Below are 20,168 nucleotides of genomic sequence, written 5' to 3' on the forward strand. Positions count from 1 at the left end.
CATCTCTGTGTGTGCTTTCGTTGGTGATGCCATTTCCCTTTGCTTTCTCTTCTTTTCTTGGGAAGACTTCTCTGTCTACATTTATATATTTATTTGGCTGACTTTCCCTGAATTTGCTGCCTGACTGAGTAATTTATTTCAAAATAACTACATGGCAAGCTGTTTTATGCTGTTTAACTAAATCCATTGATTGAAGCATTTTCTGACACCTGGCCGTCCACATGGAGATTTCTCTTTTCCAGTCTTCCTAGTCTGGAAAAGACGTCACCATCCACAGGAAGTGTTTGTCATTGTACCCAATCTGGTCTCAGTAGCACCATTTACATACCAATAGTGTAAATCTCTGTGTTTCTTATAGACACATGATATGGTTTGGATTTGTGTCCCCGCCCAAATCTCATATCGAATTGGAGGAGAAGCCTGGTGGGAGGTAACTGGATCATGGAGGCAGATTTCCTCCTTGCTGTTCTCATGACAGTGAGTGAGTTCTCATGAGATCTGATGGTTGAAAATTGTGTGACCTTCCCCCTTCACTCTCTCTCTTTCTCCTGCCACCATGTGAAGAAGGTGCTTGCTTCCCCTTGGTGTTCTGCCATAATTGTAAGTTTCCTGAGGCCTCCCAGTTATTCTTCCTGTTAAACCTGTGGACCTATAAGTCAGTTAAACCTTTTTTCTTCATAAATTAGCCAGTTTCAGGTAGTTCTTTATAGCAGTGTGGTAATGGACATAATGGACTAACACTATCTTGTTCTCTGGTATCTTTATTAAAAAGCATTTTCAGTGTCTGCTCATGCTCTCTTCTCTAACAATAATGTGCTTTCTGTGTTTATTCCTGTGACATGCAGCAGCCAGCACTGCCAGCCCCCTTGGCTCTGCATGTCCCCACTGAGGTCCTGTTCCAGTGTCTGCAAGTCCCTCCTGATATTAACATATAACCACTGGCAATTATCTCAACATTTCTATTTTCTAAATAATTTTCATTTTAAAATCCTCCAGTAGCAAAAGTTGTTTAAGACAAAAACAAGTAGTTAATTTCCAGTTAGCAAAGCTTTCTCTTTGTATTAAGTATGCTTTAATCACATATTCAAAAACATGTGGTTTCTATTTTAATAACTTCTAAAAAATAATTTGGATTTTGTTTTGGGTGGATTATATTGTATGAAATCCCTTGTCTTTTCATATTTTGACCATTGTATTTTAATGTTTTGTAGCATGTCTTAGAATGAATGCAGGCGTTCCTTTGGAGCATATATCCAACGAAAAGGAGTGAAATTACTGGGTCAGCAACTTCTTTTTTTTTTTTAATATTTGATTAAATGAAATGTTTTACATCTCTCTGTTCTTCTTGCTCTTCTGTACATTATCATTCTTGTGGCTTTTTAAATTCAACTTTTAATTTTTAGATAATTGTAGATTCACATATAGATGCAAGAAATCATGCAAACAGATCCCATACCCAGTTTTCCAGTGGTAACATCATGCAAAATTATATTATAATATTTTTAATGTGGGTGTTTATCACTGTAAACTTCTCTCTTAGAACTATTTTGCTGCATCCCATAAGTTTAGGGATGTTGTATTTCCATATGTGTTTGTCTCAAGACAGTTTTTAAATTTGCCTTTTGGTTTCTTCTTTGACATACTGATTGTTCAACATGATATTATTTAATTTTCAAAAATTTGTAAATTTTCCAATTTTCTTCCTGTTACTAACTTTTAATTTATTACCATGGTCGTCAGAAAACAGACTTGATATGATTTTAATCTTCTTAAATTTGTTAAGATTTGTTTTGTGGCTTAATATATGATCTATCTTAGAGAATGTTCTGTGTATGCTTGAGAAGAATGGTCATTCTGCTGCTGTTGAATGAAATGTCCCATAAATGTCTCTTAGGACCTTTTGGTCTATCGTGTTGTTCAAATCCAAAGTTTCCTTTTTGATTTTCTGTCTGGACAATCTATCCGTTGTTGAAAGTGGGGTATAAAAGTTTCCTGCTAATGTTGTGTTGCTGTCTGTTTCTCCCTTCATTGTGTTCATATTTTCGTTACATATTTAGGTGCTCTGAACTTGGGTGCACATACACTTACAATTGTTATATTTTCTTGATAAATTGACTCCTTCGATCATTACAAAATTATCTTCTTTGAATCTTGTGGCAGTTTTTAACTGAAAGTCTATTTTATCTGATGTGTGTATAGCCACCCCTGTTCTCTACTAGCTACCATCTGCATGGAACATCTTTTTCCATCCCTTCACTTTTAGCCTATGTGTGTCCTTAAAGATATATTGAATCCCTCAGATGCAACACATAGTTGGATCTTGGTTTTCTTTTTCTATTCATTCAGTCACTCTATGTCTTTTGATGGAGAATTGAATTCATTTATATTTAAAATGATTATTGACAGATGAGGACCTACTACTGCCATTTGTTCAGGGGTTTCTGACTATTTTGTAGATATTTTGTTCTTTCTTCCTGTTGCTGTATTCCTTTGTAATTTAATGATTTTTTTGTGTGGTAATATGCTTTGATTTTACTCTTTTTGTCTTTTGTGTATCTACTACAGGTTTTTGTTTGTTGTTGCCATAAGACTTACATAAAACATCTTACAGTTTTTAGTCTATGTGAAGCTGCTAATAACTTAACTTCAACTGCATACAAAAACCCTACACTTTAACTTCTTCTCTCTACACATTTTTATGTTATTCATGTCACAATTTACATCTTTTCCTACTCTGTATCCACCAACAAATTATTATGGCTATAATTGTTTTATTTTTTAATTTTATACTAGAATTAAAAGTGACTTATGCCATCAGAGTATGAGAGAAGTCTGAATTGTACTATGTTCTTATTTTTACAGTGAGTTTTATATTTTTGAAATGAGAAAAGTTCCCTTGTTCCCTTCACGGGGCACGTGACGGGGGTGTGGCTCGCTCCTTCAGTGCCCCACTGCTCAAACCTCTAGGGGAGCATACAGATGGGCAGATTGTGGGGCTCCGACCCCACGGTGGCATCTAGGGGTGGATGTTTACAGCTCCTGAAGCCCTAGGAGGAGAAACTTCTCATCTGCTAAATGGGGCTCCCTTGCAGCTCTGAAGTTCTGAGATCTTAATGTGTGCACTGTGTCTTCAGTGCACACAATACCACCCAACACAAATTCAATGCAATTGATTCCCCAGCAGTTGAACTCAATCACAATGCCACTGGTCTTGTTCTAAAAATTAGAGAACTGCTGCAGGAAGGGCCCTATAAATTTTGTCATCATAACTGCCTGAGCCAGAGATGTGGAGTGTTCCCTGCCAATCAGGGCAGAGCAGGTTGACATGGGCCAATGAAGCCCAGAGGTCCTGGAGGAGATGAAAGTCACACAGGCCCCCTCAGAGATATCTGCCAACGTCAGTTTTGGGGTCTCTTCTGAAGGACGCTGTCTGTGAGATTGGGAAAGGTACCCAGCAGCCTTGTTTCTGTGGCCCAATACTTTTTCCACTAGACTCCTTCACGTGCCTAATTTGGGACATGGTTTCTGAGCTGCAGGTGTTGCCACCTCCAGCCCAGAACATCCTGCAAGCTCAGAGGCAGTTGGATAAAGGGCCACAGGAGCAGGAGCCTCCTCTCTCTGGGCAACTTCAGACTGTTTCCCCACTGTGCTGTCCTAGAAGGGGCTGATGCGGTGAACAGAGCCCTTGGGGCAGGTGGGGCCTGGGCTCAGCTGCAGAGACTAGGGGACGGGCTGGACCACATTCTCTTTCTGCCATATGCAGCTGCCTTACACTACAAGAGGGGGAAGAAGGGAGCTGAGGAGGTAAAAAGAGAAAAGACCCAGAGCCAGCGGGCTTTGTCACATCGGCTGTGACAGTTAAACCTGGCATTACTCGTAATTGCTTACATTTACTACACATTCATACAGAGGCCATGCTGTGGCTAGGCGTCTCTGGGCTAAGAATGTCTTATTCATTTAGAACTAGTACCTCGGACTCTGATTACGGGCCTTGCTGCGTGTAAGGAACAGCACTGCTTTAGCATGAAGCCTAGCCTACTGTCAGTGCTCAGAGAGCTCTGACACCAACAGTTGGTTTTCCTACAAAGAATCACGTAATATTTGGGTTATAGAAGCAGGGCAGTGCTAACTGGATGTCCTGAAAGGAATGGACCTGGCATAAGAAGGGATGGAGAGCAGAATTTGAAAAGCATCCAATCCTGAAATTGGGCTGGAGGGAGCATGTCCCAAGCCTGTTAGGGACTGCAGGAAATTCATGACCAGTATGAAGGTGGAGCTGGGCACCTGCAGGCAGGCTGGTCTGCTCTCTCTGCCTGTGACCCTCCTCAGGGCAGGCTATGCTGTCAACAGGTGTTGTGCAATGCCAAGAACCCATGAGAATTCTCACTACCCCAGGGTTTTGAGGCACCCCTGTTCCCAGGTTCCTTCCTAGAACCCTGGTCACCTTGGGATGACTGGGGGATTCTAGTTGACTACCCAAGGAAATCTGAAGCTTGGGAAGTTTGCAATGTTAAGTCTCGGTCCAGAGTCGGACCTGGCTCCGCGCCTGTCTGGCAGCAGCAACAGCAATCCCTATCCGGGTCCAGAGCCCTGCCCAGTGGATACCGTGTGGTGTTTCCACAAAGTTGCATCTTTGAGCACCTCACAGAGAATCTGGAGCCTCTCAACCAGGACAACATGAGAAAAAAATCTGAAGAAAAAGGCCCAGGTGCTTGGGGTAAGAACAGCCAAGCAAAGGGCAGAGGCTGAGTGGGTGCCGGGAGGACACTTTGTCACTTTGGAGACAGAGCCTTTGGCTTAAGGAGTTCCAGGCTGCTCTAGAGGTGTCGGGGGAGGCCTCTGGGACCACCTAGTCATTTTCCGCAAGAAAGCAAGAGACTTCCCAGTTTTGTGCTCATGGGGAGCATTCACCTGAGATATAAAACTCTGGCTGCTTAACTCATTTTAAGGGAATAATAACATATTTGCATACACTTTATTTGGAGGCAAAAGAAAAAAAATAGTCTGTTGAATAAATTATTCTAGATTTTACTTCCCAGGGATTTTTTTTTCTTTCTAAAAATTATAGACACTTCATCTCCTATTCTCCCTTCTTGAGAAATTAACCATTTGAAATCAGATATGTGCCCTTAGTCTGCCTTCCAATATCTCTCATATGATCTGTGATTTTTAAGGAAATGCAACTCCATTGCATGACCAAAGGGAGGAGGAGGGAATGGAAAGAAGGAGCTGGGCAACACAAGCACCAGGGGGAAGGGCCTGGGTCCCAGGGCCAGCACCTCCCTACTTGTGGGAGCCTCAGCTGTTCCTTCAATCCCCAGGCCACACCTAACTTTGGGTTGAAAAGTGCTTTCTGGGCTGACTCCGCTGTTAGAACAGGTAGGACGTTGCTTGGTAAATGTTGCAAGAATGTGAACTCTTGTGGTAGAAATATTCTGAGGCTGGTTCAGAGGCTGCCTGGGACCCCGTCACAGCTCTGGGGTCCCTCTCCCGCAAGGAGCCATGCCCCGAACAGAGGTACCTGTGTCCACTCATCCTGCAGAGTGGGAGCCAGTTCCTGCCCCACCTGCTGTCTCCTAAGTGCTTCTTTGTGCCCAGGAGGGAGAGGGAGCAAAGGGCATGGGAACCTCCTGGGCTGTGACCAGTCATCACCTGGGATCCCACTGCCACTGTTCAGAGCTAAAGACAGAAACACCCAGCATTTCACTGCACGCTGATCTCAGCCAGCACTGGGAAGGGCTGGGAGCATGTCCTGCGTGCCCAGTTTCCCATGCCCCTGAGACACTTTTCCTGCTTCTGCACTATCTCCTTGGGTTGCACAGAGAGTTCCAGCACTCCGCTTCCCTGGGGAAACTGACAAGGACTGGCCCTTGATTGACTCACCCAGTGAATTGGTTTCCTGGGGCCATGGTAACAAACTACCACAAACCAGATGGCTTTAAAAACAAAACAAAACAAAACAGAAACTCATGCTCTCCCAATTCTGGAGGCCAGAGGCCAGAGTCTGAAATCCAGGTCTGGGCAGGGCCAGGCTTTCTCTCCCAGCTCTGGTGGATCCTGGCAGTCCTTGGCCCTCCTTGGTTGCAGCTGCATCCCTCCCACCTCTGCCTCCATTTTTGTGTGGCACTCTCTCTGCCAGCATCTGCCTGTTTCTCTTGTCTTGTACCTACACCAGTCATACTGGATTAAAGGCCCTCCCTGCTCCACTCTGATCTCATCTTAACTGACATCCCAATGACATCTACAAATACCCTATTTCCAAAGAAGATCACATTCCCAGGTATCAGGGGTTAGGACTTGAACATATCTTTCTGAGGTCACACCAGTTGACCCTTCTTCCCTAACAGACCATCCGGATCCTCTGTGGCTTTGCTGTTATGAGCATGGGGATCCTTTTGGCATGTACTTCCTTTCCCTGTCACTTTGGCCCAGTGGTTCTCACCTTGGTGAGGTCTGGATACCCATTCGTAGGAGCCAAGTGTGTGAGTAGGATGGGTGCTCATGGAGGGTGGTCTCTGGGATGGAGCAGGGCACAGACAACTGATACACTACCTAGCAATGTCTCTGTGGAGAGCAAAGATGCAGGAATGGAACTTGTTTTGAGGGCAATCAGCCAGGAGTGAGAGAAGGCCTGGCAGGAGAAGGGGTTTTGCCAATGGGAACAGAATTGATCATCTGGCTCAAATATCAGTTCCTCCAAAATCCTCATAGTGCCATCCTCGAGGGCCCTGGGAGCCCTGCAGCTTCTCTCTGGGGTGACAATAGCATGTATAGCCTCAACAGGGACACTATAAGAATAAAAGAGTGTGCTATTACTATTTATGCCATGATCACAGGAATACCCAGGACTGTCCCTGACACACTGGACATAGGGTCACCCTACTTCTCCCTAAGTTCAGGTGACACAAGGAGTAGGAGTGAGGAGGGCAGACAGCAAGTGAGAAATGGGGTGGACAGGGCACAGAGTGGGGTGGCCAGGCTGGTGCATTTGTGGCCCTGTCTATGGGGCCAGCAGGACCAGTGGGGTCAGTAGAGCATATACTGAGCTTGAAGAGGTGGCATGGAGCACTTAGAAGCTCTATCTGCTGCTTGTCATCTCTTGGAATGTGGAAGGCCTTCTGCAGAGTTATGCTCCAGACATAGCCTCAGAGTCCTGAATATCCCCCAGGCTCCTGGAATCAAGGAGTGTCTTAGACGGCTTGAGCTGCTTTAACAAAAATACCATAAGCTGGGTGGCTTATAAACAGCAAGCATCTATTACTCACAGTTCTGGAGGCTGGAAGTCCAAGATCGTGACACCGACAGATTTGGTGTCTGGTGAAGGCTGTTGCCTGTTCATAGATAGAGCGTTCTCGCTGTGTCCTCATGTGGTGGAAGGGCAGAGGAATCTCTCTGGGTTCCTTTTATAAAGGAAGTAATCCCATTGATGAGGGCTTCACCCTTATGACCTACTCACCTCCCAAAGACCCCACCTCCAGATACCATCGCATTGGAGGTTAGGTATTTAGCACATGAAATCTGGGGGCAACAGACATTCAGGCCACAGCAAGAAGCTTCAGGAGAAAGCTTTTAGTCTTGTGAAATGTGAATGAGGCTTTCCCACAGCCTAGACCTGTCTTCATGCCCCAGCCCCAGCCTCTTGCATTCACGGTGGCTTTTGAGCATCCTCTGACCACTGAGTCACAAACCTCCCTGTTCCCTCTCTATCTGGCTATTTTCTTGCTAGGACCAGAAAAACTTTTTTTTTATAGTCTTGCCACCATGCCACGTAGTTTTCGTACATTGCAGCTATTTCAAATTACTGCATTACCACAGAACACTTTTTCTGTAATAACCCAGAATCCATAGTTTTTTTCTAGCTGTTAACCTGGCCTCAAAATCTTCCCTTTACTTGGGCCCCCTTTTTCTTCTGTCCTTAACTCTGACTCTGGAAGAGCCCATGGAACTCACAGTTCAAAGCCCGCGTGGCTTTTCTCTCCCCACCACAACATCTTCATCTAAATAGAGTCTTGTAACATTTACCTGCCCTTTCTCCCTTGAAAATCACAGTTCCCTGGTCCCTATGGGGGAGCCTGGGCCTTAAGCCCCTTTGTCTTTGCCCTAGAAGAACTTCCTCTCCAGCTGAGTCAGGTTCTCATGAGATTCTAGGGGTGGCTTGGCCTCCTATATCCACTTCCCCCAACATTGGCCTGTAGCCACATATGGCCTGGACTTTGGGCCAGCTTCCAGCATGCCCAATAATGTCAGCCCTGTGGGGAAGTTCCTGGAGGTGTACAAGGACGTGACAATTCAGCGGTAGGGACATCGGGGTGCTTGCTCATGTGGAAACTGACTTTACCATTTTCCTCTTTTCTGAGTAGTTTATCATTTCTGGATTGCTGTCTGTCATTTTGGGAAGAAAATCAAACAAGCATCTGGTGAGTATAGGAACAACAGTGCCTCACTTACTAAAAAGAGACTTTAGCGGAACCTCATCCAGTTGGATCTTTCCAAGGTTCAGATAAAGGAACTGAACCCCAGGTTGCTGACAAGTGTCCTTTGGTCAGTGGCCCTGTGGAAGTACACAGGGCCCACTGATCTGGGGGACACCTTTCATGATCCTCATTTTGAAGAGAGTCCTGTACCCTCTCCAGGCTCTGGGTGGCTTTATGGGAAAATTCTGCCTCATCATGACACCCTTTGGTGTTCACTGACCACCGGGGTTCAGGTCCTTGGTGAGCACAGGGGAAAGAGGACAGTGAGAGCATGGGCTGTTTGTTGTGCACCACAGCCTGGGTGAAAAAAGCATCAATCAAAAGAGATGAGCCTTGCTGGTGGGGGCCAGGAAGGGTGCAGAGTGAAAAGGGGGTGTTCAGTGATGGGTGCACATCTGATTGATAAACTTTTGCAGAATCATTTCCAGGCCTGTCTTAGGAGGCTAAGAGGCATGGGTTGGGGGACAGAGATGGGTGTGGTGGAGATTCTGGTGACCTGGGATTTGGGGGTCTCCCTGTCCTGACACAGAATCTGCCAAGAAACTGGCAGCCAAGCCTCAAGGTGGCAGTGCCAGGTTTGGACACTGTCATTCTCTCAGACCTCCCTCGAAGGATCAGATGCCGTTCTTCATCCCCACCGTCAGCCTCCCCTGAGCCCTCCAGGAAAGCAGCCTGTGTGGGTCCCCTAAACAAGGGCAGGAGCACCAGCCCTACAGAGCAAGCAGCAGCTGGGTGAGGCAGATGGCGGCACAAGATGGGGACCACGGTGTTCCAGGGCCACTTAGGCTCCTATGAAATTCACCCGCCACCATCCTCAGGGACCTCTTCTTTGAAAAAAAGGGACTTTCTCTTTTTTTTTTTTTTTTTTTTTTGAGACGGAGTCTCGCTCTGTCGCCCAGGCTGGAGTGCAGTGGCGCGATCTCGGCTCACTGCAAGCTCCGCCTCCTGGGTTCACGCCATTCTCCTGCCTCAGCCTCCCGAGTAGCTGGGTCTACAGGCGCCCGCCACCACGCCCGGCTAATTTTTAGTATTTTTAGTAGAGACGGGGTTTCACCGTGTTAGCCAGGATGGTCTCGATCTCCTGACCTCGTGATCCACCCGCCTCGGCCTCCCAAAGTGCTGGGATTACAGGCGTGAGCCACCGCGCCCGGCCTGGGACTTTCTCAGAACATTCTGACAACACGAGTTGTGAATCCCTGGTGCTGTATGGAGAAATGGCCCACCACCTTTTTCCATCTCTTCCCCCATCACTGCCCAGCTCTGAGATTGAGCCCCTGGGAAGAGGGCCCGGATCTTTGCCAGAGGCTGCTGGGCATACCTGAACACACGTGCCATGGGCTGTTTGTGACGGGCTGGAACACCTAGCCCAGGTGTCCCGGAAGCCACCACAGACATCAGCCTATTCCTCCCCGGTATTGGTCTTTGAAAAGTGAGTCTGGACACCGTAAAACTGGAATCCAGGTTTCCTGCTTTCGAGGGGAGGTAGCCCCGCACGGCGCAGCTGTGATTCTCAGCCCTCCTCTAGGCCGTACCCTAGCCGGGATCTGAACATCCACCCTCGGCCCCAGGTGCTGTTGCCCCCACACTGAGCCTTCGCACCCCATGCTCCCTGGCCCTCCTACCAGGGCACCCTTTTCACAAAGTGGAGTGGATGAAAAGAACAGGAAAGAGCACCAACCCTGCTGCTGTCCCCATATGACAGAGGCTGCTGTGGGGGCATCTGTTGTACTTGGGTGAGCAGGCCCCTTGGCCTCGAGCTCTGCCATGCAGGGGTGCTGCAGACAGAGCCAGGTGATAGGAAAGAGCATGTCTGGGAACCCACCTGATGACAGCCTCAGCTCAGGATGAGGCAGGAGGCCTCTGGCTAGGCTTAGGGGAGATGGCCGGAGGAACCTCCTCAGGGTGCCAGTGGACTGGGTAAAGCCAGCAGGGGGCTTGGAGGTCAGGGAAGCTGTGATTTATCAAGCACTGTGGGCATTGCAATATTTTCTCTGTTCGGTTCAGTCCAATGGGACATCAGTTCTATACATATCTTCCTCTTCCTCTAGCCCTGCTCAGTCCTGGGTGGAGAAGCTACCAGAACCACATCTCCTGTCTGTCCCACCATAAGTCTCTGCTTCATTCACGCTTTCATGTGTCGTGCATCAAGCAAGCATTTGCCTGTAGGCTTGGGGAGCTCTGAGAGGGGTTGAGAGTGAACAAAATTAATCAAATCGTATAACAGAAGAGAAAGTCCCATCCTGCCGAGGGTCCTGGATGTGAGAACCTGCTGCTGGCCTGGTGGGATCGTGGTGCCCCAGGAGCATGAACTGCTCAGGAGCAGACCCTGACCAGATCCGCTGCAGGCCTGGAACAGCCTGATCAGCAGCATCCTAAGCCCCGTGGCTGCCACAGTGGGCCTCATTGTCCTTCCCTATCACCTAGCCGGGGTGTTCCCAGCTGCCAGACAGTGCCAACTGGTGGTGCCTGCCCATCAGTGCCCCAAGACAGCCACTACTTTTCGAAGAATGAGACCACCAGCTGCTTTGTGGCCAGCTCCAGCTTACTGGTGAGTATTTTTAGGTAGAATGTTCCAGACTAGTGAAGTCTTTGAGATTTTCTGCTTCTTGTTCACTGCTTCCTTCTGATGTGGACCATGCGGAAAGAGGCAGAACACAGGAACCCACACATGGGAGAATAGCAGGCATTTGACTGGACTGTGCCAAAAGAGTTGTTCAAGTACAATATCAAGCAAGACTGTAGTTGCAAAAAGACATAACCAACAACTTGGTTTCAATTTGAGTACCTTAATAAACAAACTGATTTAACTGTCATAGTCTTAAGGGATGGGTTTTTCCAAGCAAGAACTCTAGGGTCAGGGTAGTGAATTGCTCAAGAAAGGCCAAGAGCTCAGGGAGACATAGGAACCTCATAAACAGGGTGGCCACAGGCTGGCAGTGCCCAGGTTCAGCCAGGCAAGAGCCACAGGTCAAGGGAGGCTGCAAGAGGCTAAATCCTAATTCCACCACATGCCCAAAAATGGATGGGATGGCCAAAAATGACCCCAAAAAATCAGGAAACAAATACGGAATGGGCTTTTTAATTGTTGTTTGCAATCAGAACTTTATGAAAATGACGGAATGTGGTTTCGCATTCTCTGTTGCATTAGAGCCAGTCTGAGCATCAGTATTTGCTCTAAAATGTGTTTAGTCAATAAAGTCAAGAGAACATGTGTGTGGAACACTGAGAAAAGAAGGCAGAGGAAGTTTGCATTCCTGCAGCCATAGAGGGGGATATTCTAGGGGTGGAGAGGCAGCAGGCAGGGGGAATGTGTGCACAGCCTGGCTGTTGTCCCATCCCCTTATCGCTGGCTTCAGGCCATCCTCCCATAGATGGAGCAGCTATAATGGGAGTGGAGTGTTGAGGGGCAGGGGAGGCATCTGCTGAGCGGCTGGATGGGGTTTGTGTAGTGGGTTAGGATGAGCTCCTCAGAAACCAGCCTGAGCTCTCTGGCTCAGGAGCTTCTCAGGAAGAGCTGAGAAGCGGCAACCCCTGCCTGAGGGGTCCTTGTGTTCATTTCCCATGGCCGCAATAACAGAGGACCACAAACTGGTGACTGAAAACAACAGAAGTGAATTCCTTCACAGTTCTGAAAGCAAAGTCCAAGATCGAGGAGTCGGCAGGGCCGCTCTTTCTCTGAAGGCTCTAGGAAAACTCTTTCTTGTCTCTTCCAGCTTTGGGGAACTCCAGGCATTCTTTGGCTTCTGGATACGTCATTCTAACCTCTGTCTCCATCCTCATGAGGCCTTCCCCTCTGTTTGTCTCTGTGTCCTGTTCTCTTCTTATAAGAACACCAGTTATTGCATTTAGGGTCCACCCTAAATCCAGGATGATCTCACCTTGAGATCCTTAACTAATTGCACCTACACAGACCATATTTCCAGATAAGGTCATATTCTCAGGTTCTATGTAGACATGAATTTGAGGGGGGACACTAACCCACTATAGTCACAGTCTGTACAAATAAATTCTAGATTCTGCCCACCTGTGGCCTTAACTGTTCTACTTGGAAGTCATTGTTCCATGGAAGGTGACCCAGGGAAGCAGAATTGTTCTCCTCCTCAGGCAGATAGCTCCTGGGGACTGGCGTGAGAATTAGCAACTGTGCCAGCACATCACTTTGATTGGTCAAGGTGCCCCTTGCTGCCTCCCAGCCAAGCCAAGCAGGCCCACCCCAGGGAGCATAGGTGGGTAGCAGGTGCTGGCGCTCAGTTTACAAAGGAAGGCCTTCTGCCTCACCACGTCTGTGGACCTGCAAACCGCCCTAAGGGGTGAGTGGGAAGTCCCCATCTTACAGAAGACGAAATTGAAACCCAGACAGGCGGAGACTCTCCCTGGAGGCCAGGTGAATGAAGAGTCAGGAGGCTCAGCTCAACCTTGGGTGTCACCTGCCACCTGTACTGCTGTCCCTGGAGTGGCCCAGGATACTAGGATATGACACTGTCTCCCAGATCATGAGCAGGTTGAGTCAGGTACGAGGGAAGAGGAGCCAGCAGATGACACTGTCTAAACCCATCTGGTCATCTCAGGAAGGCAGAAGGGTTGGCCAGTCCAGCACAGACCTCGTGCATCCTGCATTTCAGAGGATCCTGTCTGTGATGCTCCTCTTCACGGCATTGGAGCTCAGTGTCGCTATCCCTTCTTCTGTCCTCTTGTGAAAAAAGACCTGTTCAGATGTCCTCAGGGTGAACCTGCTGTGCCGTGGGCTCTGGGGCCTGGGTGGTGGCACAGGGCATAGTCCTGGGGCCAATGGCAGGTGGTACTAAGGTCGACCCATGAATCTTGACCTTAGTCGAAGTCGACAGGTTTTGTTGAGTGAAGCAGCAGCCGGCAGAACAGGATGAGAGCAAGTGCCCAGGGTGGAGGAATCACAATAGGAAGCGATGGGACCAAAGAGAGCACATCACACATCTGCTCATTTAGCAAAGCAGGAAACAGGCTAAGGTGCAGAAGCCCTCTGGTCCCTGGAACCCTCAAGTTTTTATATTTGTGTATCCCTTGTCTTTTGTTTCAAGATATTTTTTAATTTCTCTGGTTTGATTTTTTGGAGATAAAAGGCCTTCCACTCAGCGTACAAGGCCTGTTCACTTGCTTTGTCCTCTCCAGAATGTGTGTTTCCTGACCCAAAGTGACACAGTGATCACCAGCATGCCCCAGGCAGCATTTGCTGACACTGTCCTGGAGATGAACAAGGAGTGCACTCTTAGTGTGGGGGCAGAGAGAGAGAGCACATTGTATGCAGGAGTCAGCTGAATGATCTCACAGATCCCACCTGCTGGGCTCTTCCATTTTATCAGAATTATTCCGCCTGTTCACGTGCAGAGAGAACTCTTGGGGCAGATTTTAAGACCTTAGAGAGTAACTTGTTTACAAATAAAATATCTCTTTGATGACGTATTTGGATTCCATGTCATTTTGCCACATTTCTCTTAATTTACTGGACACCAACAATGAGATAAAAGTTAAGATTTTAGGAAATGTAGAAAATTTCTAAATAAGAATCAAAAAAGAAAATAAAACAACAAAATGAAGAGCTGCCTGGGAGAGATGAACCCATGGTCCCCATCTTCACGCTAAGATGCAAAAGAGCAGAGCTTCCAGCTTCCAACTGGAGCTCCCACACAAAATACTGGGGAAATCTTCCTCCTTCCAACAATGGTCTTCCTATTGATCCTGAGACCTTGCTGGCAACCAGCCGTGTCTTTGCCCCTCTTTCTGTGCTCTCGTGACTCATCCCAGCTTCTCTCTCTGTGCCCCTTTCTTGTTCCCCTCTGCCCATTTCTCTTTTTATCTGAATCCCCAGATGCCCCTGCACAATCTGAGTGTGCAGAGTGGCCCAGCCCTCCCTAGGAAGGGAAAGCACTGGCCCCTTGCTTGGAGAGAAGGCAGAGACTGCTCTCCCACAAGACTGTAGTGCCCTAAAACCCCCTGATCAGCTCACACCTTGTTTCCTGGTGGCCAGGCCAATGATGAGGTTCACCACAGCCTACCTCAGCCAGGGACCTTATGACTTAATAGGGGAAGAGCCACAGAATATAGCCACATATATGGGCAGAAGTCCTGAGATATCCATGGGGCTGGATACTAAAGGGTCTCCATTTCCAAGTAGAACCTAAGGTTAGATGAGAGAGGTTTATTATCAATGCAGGAGGATCCTCACAGGATACAGGATTTAACAGCCTAACAGGGATTCCAGAAGATAGTTCAAATCAGATTCAAGGTAAGCTCCTGTAAGTATGGAAAAAGTGACAACTCCCCACGAAAGACAGAGGTGAGAAGGCTCAGAGAAGTGGATATGCTGGGGTGGATACACTCTGTAAATCCAGAAAAATCTACCTGCTGCCTATTTTTCAATTGTTCAGTTTGCCTGTTAAATCATCTGGGCCTGGTCATGCTAAATTTTTTTAACTACCAATTTTGATTTACTTAATGATTGTAAATCTGGTTTATCCATTTCTTCTGTTTTTTAATTCACTCTGCATTGATATTTATACTACAACTCTCCAAACACTATTTCACAAATCAAGCTTCTATAGCAAAAGTAGGAAAACGTTTTAAGAAATTTTATTTTATCTTGTCAATGACCAAAAACACACAAGACTGGCATCCTCACCCAATTTCTCTAGACTTTGTTTCTGGGATCATCAGCTATCACGTTGTATTAGTCCGTTCTCACGCTGCTATAAGACAGCCTAAGACTGGGTAATTTATAAAGGAAAGAGGTTTAATTGACTCCCAGGTCTGCAGGGCTGGAGTGGCCCCAGAAAACTTACAATGCCAGCAGAAGGGGAAGCAAGCACCTCCTTCTTTACATGGTGTCAGCAAGGAGAAGTGCAGAGTGAAAGGGGACAGGGGGAAGCCCCTTTTAAAAAACCATCAGATCTGATAACAATTCACTATCACAAGAACAGCATGGAGGTAACCTCCCCCGTGGTTCAATTACTTCCCACCAGGTCCCTCCCACAACATGTGGGGATTATGGGAACAACAATTCAGGATGAGATTTGGGTGGGACACAGCCAAACCATATCACATGTCTTCAATTTCTGCCTCCTAAAAATGACATCTTTGCCAGGTGTGGTGGTGCACACCTGTAATCTCAGCAGTTTAGAAGGCTGAGGCAGGTGAATCACTTGAGGTCAGGAGTTTGAGACCAGCCTGACCAACATGGTGAAACCCCATCTCTACTAAAAACACAAAAAACTTAGCCTGGTGTGGTGGTGTGCACCTGTAGTCCCAGCTACTCAGGAGGCTGAGGCAGGAGAATTGCTTGAACCCAGGAGGTAGAGGTTGCAGTGAGCTGATATCACATCACTGCACTCCAGCCTGGGTGACACAGCGAGACTCCATCTCAAAAAACAAAACAAAACAAAAAAATGACATGCTCAACCTTGGTCTTTCCTCAACTGTCAACTCTGAGTGCTAAGAACCTAAAAAATGTCTCTGCTTTACTGCACAGCAAGGTCTTTGTTGTGAGTTGGGTTGTGTCCTCTCAAAATTTGTATATTGAAGTTCTAACCCCCAGTATCTCAGAATGTGACTTTCTTTGGAAATAGTGTCTTTATAGAATTAAAATGAGATCATTAGGGTGGGCCCTAAGAGGATATTAGGGCACGGACACTCACAGAGGGACAACTGTGTGAAGACACAGGGAGAAGACGGTTATCTACAAGCCAACAAGAGAGGCCTCAGAAGAAATCAACACTGCGGACACCTTAATGTCAGAATTTTGGCCTCCAGGACTATGAGAAAATAAATTTTTCTTGTTGAAGCTTCCCAGTCTGTGATACTTCGCTATTGCAGCTCTAGCAAACTAATACACCCTTCAAACTCACCAGGGCCAAATTGAACCCACCATTCTCCTCTAAAAATTTCTTTTGCCTTCACCATTTTGTTTAAGGTCCTCACTCTTCCCATCACTCAAACTCTGAAAGTTCTTTTCCCATAGTGAAAAGGCCTAATGAAGATGTTTCCCCATGGATTCTTTCCTTTTAGTTCTGTCTTGTGGACTGCAGCTGACTCAGCCCTGAGGGTGCCCTTGATGCCCCCGCTCAATTAGCATCTCTACCATTTCACCATTGCTTGCATGAGACAGTCGAAGGGTCATGAAAGCTTCTGTGATCTGGAAGACGTATTCTATAACAGTAGCCTTTCACAGCAGAAGCCAGACTTGCAATATTGCAAAGATCATGGGATTTGGAAGCAGAAAACCTGAGTTTCTATTTGGACTCTGCCACTTACGAAGTGTAGAACTTTTGGAAAAACCTTGGAAAGTCTTCTTATCTCCATTATGGATCAAGAGTGTGACCTTGGTTCACCCTCTGAGCATTCTTTCCTTAATTTTTTTTCTTATAAATAATAGCTTCCACCTTCCACCCTGCAGAGCAATTGTAAACTTCATAACACATGCGAAGCGCTTGACTCAAAAAACAGGAAGCACTAAGGACTGTTAATTTAACTGGCATCTCATTACTTTTATAAGAAAGCCTAGCATAAAGAAAAGGTGTGTCCACTGTTATGGGTTGAATTGTGTCCTCCCAAGAAAGATACATTGAAGCTCTACTCCCCAAACCTCAGAATGTGCCCTTATTTGGAAATAGCAGCATTGCAGATGTCATTAGTTAAGACAAAGTTATGCTAGAGTAGAGCAGGCCCTAATCCAATACGGCGGGTGTCTTTATGAAAAGATAGCATGTGAAGACACAAACATACAAAGAGAAGACAGCCATGTGGTGACAAGAGGAGAGACTGGAGTGATGCTCCTGCAAGCCAAGATTGCTGGCAAACCACCAGAAGTTAGGAAGAGGCAAGGTAGGATTCCCTTACAGGTTTCAGAGGGAGGTGGCCAGCTGACACTTTATAGACTGCTAACCTCCAGAGTTATGAGACAATAAGTTCCTGTTGTTTGAAGCCGCCCAGTTTGTGGTACATTGTTGCAGCAGCCCTAGGAAACTGATACATCCACACAATGCAATGTCCTTCAGCCATAAAAAGGAATGAAACACTGACATTGGCTATCATGTGGATGAAATGTGAAAACAGCATGTTCAGTGAAAGAAGCCAGGCACAGAAGACCACATATTATATAATTCCATGTATGTAAAGTGTCCAGAATAGGTGAATCCATACAGACTAAACACAGATTAATGGTTGCCAGGGGCTGCAGGAGGGGAGAATAGGAACTGACGGCTAGTGAGTATAAGCTTTCTCTTAAGGGTGATATAAGTGATCTGGAATTAGATAGCAATGATAGTTCCAAATCTTGTGAATATATTTAAAATTAAATTGTGTAACTTAAAATGGTGAATTTTATGTGGAATAATAGCAATAAAATTCAATAGAATAAAACAAAATAACGACATGAAGCCCAACACCTCACTGCAACATGCAAAACCCTTCCCTTATACTCTGGTGGATCCCATTTCTCGCCATTGTTCAGTGCTCTCTATGCCCCACCATGCTGTCCTACTCTCTTCATCCTCTGCCTTCTCCCATGTTGTCTGCCTACCTATAGTCCCTCTTTCCCCATGCCCTGTTTTGTTCCTGTGCTGCCCCTTTCTCACCCTGTACTCTTTCACTTTGAAGTCACTGCCCCAGAACCTTCTCTTTCACTCCACGATTGGGTTGTGTTGACCCACTTGCCACATCATATGTTTCTGAGGGCAGAAATGTTGGCCCATAATTACAGTTGTCTGGTTATGTCTCTGTCTCCCTCGCTAACATGCAAGCCCTACAGAAGCAGGAGCTGTGTCCAGCATGTTCACCAGGGTATCTTCCAAGTGTATCACATGATACTAGGTGCTCCGTAGACACCTGCTCAATGTCATACAGGTTCTTGGTCTTCTCTTCCAAATAAGGTAGAATAGTTATTTTTCATTTTACAGGTGAGAACATTCAAGTTGAAAGAAATGAAGAGAATATTTGATGTCCCGCAATACAGGGGAAAGCCGTTACTGCATCCCAGGAATGTTTGACCGTAAAGCCCTTCCTTGCCCACTAGGCCAGGTATGTCCCATCGTAGAGCCCCTCACCCCACTTGCAGGTTACCCTTCCAAAGTGCTGTTCCAAAAAAGCTCACCGAGACAGGGTGATATTGGAGAAGTGATAGACACATAGATCTATGGAAGACATTGGGAAGCTTGGGAATAAACCCACACAATTATGGCTAATTATTGACAAAGGAACAGCAGCAATTCAACAGAGAAAGGAAGATCTTTTCAACAGTGTTAAAACAATTGGACAGTCTTTTTTTGTTTTTTGGTTTTTGGTTTTGTTTTTGTTTTTAAGACGGAGTCTTGCTCTGTCATCCAGGCTGGAGTGCAGTGGCAATCTCAGTTCACTGCAACCTCCACCTCCTGGGTTCAAGCAATTCTCTGCCTCAGCGTCCCAAGTAGCTGGGATTACAGGCGCCTGCCACCAGGCCCGGCTAATTTTTTGGATTTTTAGTAGAGATGGGGTTTCACCATCTTGGCCAGTCTGGTCTTGAACTCCTGACCTCGTGATCCACCAGCCTCAGCCTCCCAAAGTGCTGGGATTACAGGCGTGAGCCACGGCACTCAGTCAACAACTGGACAGTCTTATCCAGAATAATGAATCTTGATCTAAACCTCCTAATTTACATGTAACAAATTGCATTAGTTACAGTATTAACTCAAAATGGATCATAGATCTAAGCATAAAATATAAAAATATATAATGCTTAGACTAAAACATAGGAGAAAAAATTTTTCCAATCTAGTTAGGCAAAGAGTTCATAGATGTGACACTGAAAGCAAAGTACAGCAAAAGGCAAAAAAAATTCAATAAGTTGTACTTCATCAAAATTATAACTTTTGTTCTGTAAAATACATTGTTAAGTGAATGAAAAGATGAGCTGTAGATTTGGAGAAAATATTTTTAAAAATCACACGTCTGACAAGGACTCATATTCAGAACACTTAAGAACGCTCAAGCCAACCCAATTAAAACAATCAATCCAATTCAAAAACAAGAAAACAAAACCAGTTTCAGAAATGAGACAAAGACTCAGACACAAACTTCAGCAACGAGGGCACGCAGCAGGCAGAGCAGCCCAGACAAGGTACTCAATACTATGACTCACTAGGGGACTACAAATCAAAACCACAGTGAGATCCTGTTACACACCCATTAGAATGTCTAAAATAAAAACCACAGACACTAGTAGTGCCGGCGAGGATGTGGAGCAACAGGACTCTAACACATCGCTGCCAGGAAAGCAAAATGGCACAGCTGCACTGGAAAGCAATTTGTTTCTTGTAAGATTACACATATACTTACCACGGGAACCAGCAATCTCAGCCCTGGCATTTCTCCTAAAGACATAAAAGCTTATGTCCACACAGACACCCGTACACAAACTGTTATAAAAGCTCCAGTCATAATAGGCAAAACCCAGAAGCAAACTAAATGTCCTTTAACAGGTGAACGTGTAAACAAACTATGGTACATCCATACAATGGAGTACTGTTCAGCAAAAAAAAAAAAATACTACACTGTATACACACACAGGTACACACACATATATCTCCTAATGTTAGCAGAATTTTTTTAATGTGTAATACAGCATTGTTTACTATGGGTAGGATGTTATGCATCGAATCTTTAGAATTTAATCATCTTCCATACCCGAAATTT

The 20,168-nt window shown here is 46.0% G+C and overlaps 1 long non-coding RNA gene across 1 annotated transcript; it reads left to right on the top strand.

Moving 5' to 3' along the window:
• The first annotated feature begins 501 nt into the window (after positions 1-501).
• On the top strand, positions 502-13,916 carry LOC129534115 (uncharacterized). Its single transcript, XR_008680542.2, has 5 exons — positions 502-600; positions 1,212-1,279; positions 8,361-8,417; positions 10,523-11,022; positions 13,620-13,916. It is a non-coding gene; the product is annotated as an uncharacterized lncRNA (long non-coding RNA).
• The last annotated feature ends 6,252 nt before the right edge of the window (positions 13,917-20,168 follow it).

The sequence above is a fragment of the Gorilla gorilla genome, chromosome 5, assembly GCF_029281585.2.
Source record: "Gorilla gorilla gorilla isolate KB3781 chromosome 5, NHGRI_mGorGor1-v2.1_pri, whole genome shotgun sequence".
Classification (NCBI taxonomy): domain Eukaryota; kingdom Metazoa; phylum Chordata; class Mammalia; order Primates; family Hominidae; genus Gorilla; species Gorilla gorilla.